Source organism: Salmo trutta, chromosome 36 (genome assembly GCF_901001165.1).
Source record: "Salmo trutta chromosome 36, fSalTru1.1, whole genome shotgun sequence".
In the NCBI taxonomy this organism is placed as follows: Eukaryota; Metazoa; Chordata; class Actinopteri; order Salmoniformes; family Salmonidae; genus Salmo; species Salmo trutta.
The window spans coordinates 36340395-36347894 of NC_042992.1; positions in this window are offsets into that span (position 1 = coordinate 36340395).

Consider the following 7500-nt stretch of genomic DNA (forward strand, 5'->3'; position numbering starts at 1 on the left):
GTATGGCCTGAGATTTGGTCAACACTGTGTGTGGCCCATGAGTTTGTTCTGACAGGGTTGGCCGGTACTGCTTGTTGGGTTCTTATTTGGTTGGCAGCCATGGAGGAAGGCAGAATGGGCCTCGCCTTACAAATTAAGGTTTTCATTGCCAACAAGAAGCTTTTACAAACTTTTTTCTGCATAAGATTCTTGCTTGGTGATGCGCCTTGCAGTGTTGTGTGGTGTGTAAGAATTTTGAGTTCTATGCTGCAGTGTATGTTGATATGAACAACTTTGTGACACCACAAAACGCATTATATAATCTAGCTATTTAAAAAAAAAACAGTAAGATAGCTTACATATAAACGAACAGTGATGGCATGTCTGACAAGGTACGGTGTCATGTCAGATCTGAATTGGAAGACTCTTGCAGCATGAAACACAGTAATTTCAAATGCATCCCTTAAAGGGCCAATCAGTAGTTGAAACAATAACAAAGTGTATTCCCCACCACTGTTTTGGTAGAAAGCTGAGTGATGGGGCTAGAGAAATATAAACTCTTAAATTCAGAGACAGAGCTATGGATGCAAAGACTGACCATCCATGATATCAAAATGATAGTTTTAACCATGTTTTGAGGCTATACAGTGTTTGTTTATGTTTACTTTGTTTACAAACATTGGAGTTAAACAGGGTAATATCTTGGGTTTTGTGTCACGACTTCTGCCGAAGTTGGTTCCTCTTCTTGTTCGGGCGGCAATCGCCGATCCACTTTTCATTTTCCATTGGTTTTGTCTATGTTTCCCACACACCTGGTTTTCATTTCCCAATTACTGGTCATGTATTTAACCCTCTGTTTCCCCCATGTCTTTGTGTGTGTTTGTTTATTGTTAGGGTCGGTACGTTTCCGGCTGGTTTGTTTCGGGGGCTGTGTTCACCCGTGTTGTATGGCAACCATTAGTGTTCGCGCATTGGTTTTGTTACTTTGTGCTATTTTTCTCAAGTAAAGTGCGTTGTTCACTCATTCTCTGCTCTCCTGCACCTGACTTCATGCACCAGCTACACCCACCGCCTGACATTTTGATGGGGTACAACAGTGCAACTAAGCTCATGAGGCATTTAGAAGTTACAGTGCCTTCAGAAAGTATTCATACCCCTTGACTTATTCCACATTTTGTAGAGTTACAGCATGAATTGAAAAGTGATTAAATATTTTTTTAATTCTCACCCATCTACACACAAAACCCCATAATGACAAAGGAAAACATGCTTTTAGAAATGTTTGCAAATGTATTGACACTGAAATACAAAAAGATCTTATTTACATAAGTATTCACACCCCTGAGTCAATACATGTTAGAATAACCTTTGGCAGCGATTTCGCACCTGCATTGTACAATATTTTCCCATTATTATTTTCTAAATTCTTCAAGCTCTGTCAATTTGGTTGTTGATCATTACTAGACTACCATTTTTATGTCTTGTCATAGATTTTCAAGCAGATTAAAGTCTAAATTGTAATATGTTATATTGGATTTGCCCCAAACATAACACTTTGTATTTTTAGCAGTACTTTAGTCCCTTGTTTCCAAACAGGATGCACGTTTTGGAATATTTATATTCTGTACAGGCTCTTTTCAGGCTCTTTTCATTCTGTCAATTAGGTTAGTATAGTGGAGTAACTACAAGGATGTTGATCCATCCTCAGTTTTCTCCTATCACAGCCATTAAACTCTAATACTGTTTTAAAGTCACCATTGGCCTCATGGTGAAATCCCTGAGCGGTTTCCTTCCTCTCTGGCAACTGAGTTAGGAAGGACATCTGTATCTTTGTAGTGACTGGGTGTATTGATACACCATCCAAAGTGTAATAACGAACTTCTCCATGCTCAAAGAATATTCAATGTCTGTATTTTTTTTTTTTACCCATCTACCAATAGGTACATTTCTTTGCGAGGCATTGGAAAACCTCCCTGGTCTGTGTGGCTTGTCATAAGAAAGGTATTGAATACTTATTGACTCAAGACATTCAATTTTGATTAATTTGTGAACATTTCGAAAAACAGAATTGAACTTTGACGTTATGGGGTATTGTGTGTAGGCCAGTGACAAAAACAATCTCAATTTAATACATTTTAATTTCAGCCTGTAACACAACATAATGTGGAAAAATCCAAGGGGTGTGAATACTTTCTGTAGGCAATGTATGTTCTTCAAGAATCATTGGGTACATATAATTCATCTATAAGTCCAAAAACGGATGTAGCAACTGCTGATTGTCCCTTTCAAACTAGAAACAATTAGGGTAAAATTTGCTTTCAGGAACTATGTGCGAGAGTCGTCATCTCTGTAAAATAGAACCCATCATACTCACATTCTCACCTTATTCAGCTTTTAAATGAAACTAGGACCTGTAGATAAGACTACCAAAGGAGCTCAGTGCTGCAGAATCCCTCATAGAGGAAAGAAAGGAGAGAACGTCAGGCTGGCATCTTAATGGAGGGAGATGAAGATCACCTGTCATACATAGTGTCCTCTGCAGTGGTCAAAGGCCCTTCAAAGATCCCAACGGGTGAGAAGAGAGAGGGATGAGGTCAGTGGAGGCTGCTGAGGGGAGGACGGCTCATGGATGGAGCGGAACAAATGGAATGGCATCAAACAAATGGAAACCATGTGTTTGATGTATTTGATACCATTCCACCCATTCCGCTCCAGCCGTTACCACGAGCCCGACCTCCCCAATTAAGGTGCCACCAACCTGTGGATGAGGTAGAGGAGGGGGTTACTGGGTCTGTCTGAGGAGGGTGGGGAGAGTGGAAGAAGTGGTAGAGTCCATTTTGTAGGTCAGGGCATGACTAGGGGGTGATCTAGTATGTCTATTTCTATGTTGGTGCTAATATGGTTCCCAATTAGAGGCAGCTGTTTATCGTTGCCTCTGATTGGGGAACATATTTAGGTAGCTATTTCCCCATCTGTGTTTTGTGGGATATTGATTGATTGTTAGTGTGTTTGGGCACCACGTCCTCACGGTCTTTGTAAGTTTTGTTATTTTGTTTTTTTTAGTTTCACTTAAATAAATATGTGGAACTATACTCATGCTGTGCCTTGGTCCGCTCATTTCCAAGAACGTGACAGTGGCAGGTAGCTTAGTGGTAAAAGCGTTGGACCAATAACCAAAACCAACTAGGTGAAAAATATGTCAATCTGCCTTTGAGCAAGGCACTTAACCATAATTGCTCCAGAATCATTGTCAATAATGTCTGATCCTTGACCGTGACCCCACTCTCTGATGGAAAATTTGCAAAAGTCATATTTCCATTTAAGAAGTGTAGTGGGATAAGAAACGTGACAAAGAGAGACAAAGCAAATAATAAGCATACTATGTTTGATAGAGAGAAGGATAGACAGTGATTGAGTGAGAAAGACTAAGGAGGTGAACGACTGAGCAAGTGAGCCAGTGCATCAATAATAGAAAAAACAATTGAAAGAAAGAGAAGAGACTTAGTAGTCCAGATCCCTCGGTGTCAGAACTTGTCTGTGTTGGATCCCCTCCAGCAGAACAGGCCCTTGGATTGCAGCTCTAACTCTCTATGTAGGCAGAGTTTCCTCTTCCTCGTGAAATAACAGGGATTCATTACCTCCATGGGAATTTCCCTAGGTGGTTAACATCTCCCATTTATTCTACCCAGCTGAGCAGAGGGATTTTGTTTTTGAAGAAAATAAAAGCTATTTTGATTGGAATGTATGCTGTTTTGCTCTTTTATTCTGCACCCCATGTCTTCCTTACTGCCATTCTCTTATCTTTCTCTAGCTTATCTTTCTCTGGCAAGGTACAGTCTTCATTTGTCACTTCTTTTAAACCCTTTTGGGCAAGCTGTCAAGTCTGTTTGTCTTCATTGTTTTGATTTGAGGCTTTCACTCCGCTGAACCCTTTTTCTTCACATTGAAGGACAGACAACGTTAGTGTTGTCTTTTTTACATCTTTGCTCAGCTTGATGAGGTTGCTTGGATTCATTCAATTACACTTGTCTGTCAGTAAGATCAGCCTGGTCTCATAGAATAGACGTAACATAGTAAACATAAATCCGGGACACTGAAATTAGTATGATATGTTACGTTTGGTATGGTTGCATAAGACAGAATGTTACTTATAAGATGGGTGGTTGGTCAAAGTGGATGGGTTGGCGATTGCATTTCGTAACGTATATGAATTGGATGAAGGACATCCACACAAAAAAAGATCCACACATACGAATTAATCACAGACTGGTATTGTGGAGCTTTTGGCTATATCTGATTTGTATAAAGATTGTACAATTATGGGTCTGAATGAACTAAAGGATAAGACTGGCTTTACCAACCATTTTAGAATAATTCAGATTGTACAGGCAGTCAAATTGGCAGATAGAACAGTTACATTTAAAAATGATTTGAACAAATTGGAAAGTTTCATAAAAGATGTCCATTCCAAAAACCACATGGCATCTAGGGTGTATAAATTCTTAAAAGAAAAAACTAGGGGACTACAGCTTCCCTTTTAAGTGAGAAATGGGGAAAGGATTTGAAGTCATGGAAAAAAGTGTGGGAAATATGCTTTAAAACATGCAGAGAGTCTAAACACAAATGGTTCAATATAATATAATTAATAGATCTTACTGGACTCCTAAAATATACAAGGAAAACATTAAAACTGATAGCAAAATTTGATAGAAATGTACAGTGCATTCGGAAAGTATTCACACCCCTTGATTTTTTCCACATTTTGTTGCGTTACAGCCTTATTCTAAAATTGACTAAATTGTTTTCCCCCCTCATCAATCTACACACAATATCCCATAATGACGAAGCAAAACAGGTTGTAAGAAATGTTTGCAACAGTTTAAAAACAAACCCCAGAAATATCACATTTACATAAGTATTCAGACTCATTACAAAGCACTTTATTGAAGCACCTTTGGCAGCGATGACAGCCTTGAGTCTTCTTGGGTATATGCTACAAGCTTGGCACACCTGTATTTGGTGAGTTTATACCATTTTTCTCTGCAGATCCTCTCAAGCTCTATCAGGTTGGATGGGGAGCGTCGCTGCACAGCTATTTTCAGGTCTCTCCAGAGATGTTCAGTCGGTTTCAAGTCCAGGCTCTTGCTGGGCCACTCAAGGACAATCAGAGACTTGTCCCAAAGCCACTCCTGCGTTGTCTTGGCTGTGTTTAGTGTTGTTGTCCTGTTGGAAGCTGAACCTTTGCCCCAGTCTGAGGTCCTGAGCACTCTGGAGCAGGTTTTCATCAAGGATCTCTATGTACTTTGCTCCGTTCATTTTTCCCTCGAGCCTGACTTGTCTCCCAGTTTGGCCAGGCGGCCAGCTCTAGGAAGAGTCTTGGTGGTTCCAAACTTTTTCCATTTAAGAATGATGGACCTTCGTGGGGACCTTCAATTGGTACTCTTCCCCAGATCTGTGCCTTGACACAATCCTGTCTCGGAGCTCTACGGACAATTCCTTCGACCTTATGGCTTGGTTTTCGCTCTGTCATGCACTGTCAACTGTGGGAATTTATAAACGCAGGTGTGTTTCTTTCCAAATCATGTCCAATCAATTGCATTTACCACAGGTGAACTCCAATCAAGTTCTAGAAACACCTCAAGGATGACAAATGGAAACAGGATGCACCTGAGCTCAATTTCGAGTCTCATTGCAAAGGTTCTGAATACTTATGTAAATAAGGTATGGATGGATTAAATACAAAATTGTCCTCATCAATCTACACAGAATACCCCAAAATAACAAAGTATAAACAGGTTTTTATTTAATCCATTTTAGAATAAGGCTGTAAACGTAACAAAATACAGAAAAAGTCAAGGGGTCTGAATACTTTCCAAATGCACTGTAAATCAGATGATGCTGGGCATGTTCATATGTTGGTCAAGTGTCCTAAATTGGAATCAAATTAGAAAATAATATTCTCTCTATTTCAAGGAGCAATAGAAATGGGACTACATACAAATGCAGCCTCTATCTTGCTGGGAATGAACTTCCCAGAAAATACACCAAACATTTCCATGCTCAGGTCACTAACTCTCATTACTAAAAGGGTCATTTCAAGGCATTGGAAAGAAGAGCAGTTGCCGTCATTTGAAGAATGGCTCAAACTGTCAATGACCACTGTCAAATTTGAAAAAATGACTGCAAATGTAAATGGGAATCTAAAGGAATATGAAAAAGATTGTCCAAGTTTGAAGTTGTCTTGGAGTAAACTGAACCAGGGGAAAATGTTATCTATAACATCTAATTAATACTAATCACATTGATACAAAATTATTTATACAAAATAAATATAACAATCAATAATATGTACATTTAATGTATACCAATAATGTACATAATGAGAAATTGCTGGCAATTTTATCATGACTCTACCATTTCATGATATTAATTACCTATTTATTTCTTGTTCTTTAAAGTTTTTTGCAGTCCTCCCATATATGTAGCATTTGTATTTACATTTTTTGTCAAATTAGGAGAGATCAACGTTTTCATGTGTTTACATGTGGTCTTTTGTTTATTGTTGTTTGCTTACTGTGATAAGTTGTATGTGTTGTAAAGATATTATTAATAAAAAATATTAATAATAAAAAAAGGACATCCAAAAATGTATACATACCATACGAAACGTAACATATCATACTATACTAAAAATAATATTAACGCAACATGAAAAGTCTTGGTCCCATGTTTCATGAGCTTAAATGAAAGATCCCCCAAAAAATTCATAAGCACAAAAAGCTTATTTCTCTCAAATTGTGTGCAAAAATTTGTTTACATCCCTGTTAGTGAGCATTTCTCCTTTGCCAGGATAATCAATCGACCTGACAGGTGTGGCAAACAAATAAGATGATTAAACTGCATGATCATTACACAGGTGCACCTTGTGATTGGGACAAGAAAAGGCCACACTAAAATGCGCAGTATGCCACAGATGTCTCAAGTTGAGAGAGTGTGCAGTTGGCATGCTGACAGCAGGAATGACCACCAGAGCTGTTGCCAGATAATTGAATGTTAATTTATCTACCATAAACCGACTTCAACGTTGTTTTAGAGAATTTGGCCATCTGCAGACTATATGTACCCACGCCAGGACCTCCACATCTGGCTTCTTCACCTGCGGGATCATCTGAGACCAGCCACCTGGACAGCTGATGAAACTGTCGGTTTGCACAACAGAAGAATTGTCAGAAAACTGTCAGAAACCATCTCAGGGAAGCTCATCTGCGTGCTCGTCGTCCTCACCAGGGTCTTGACCTGACTGCAGTTCGGCGTCGCAACCTACTTCAGTGGGCAAATGCTCACCTTGATGATGAATCCCGGTTTCAGCTGTACCGGGGAGATGGCAGACAGTATGGCGTTGTATGGGGGAGCGGTTTGCTGATGTCAATGTTGTGAACAGAGTGTCCAATGGTGGCTGTGGAATTATGGTATGGGCAGGCATAAGCTATGAACAATGAAAACAATAGCATTTTATCGATG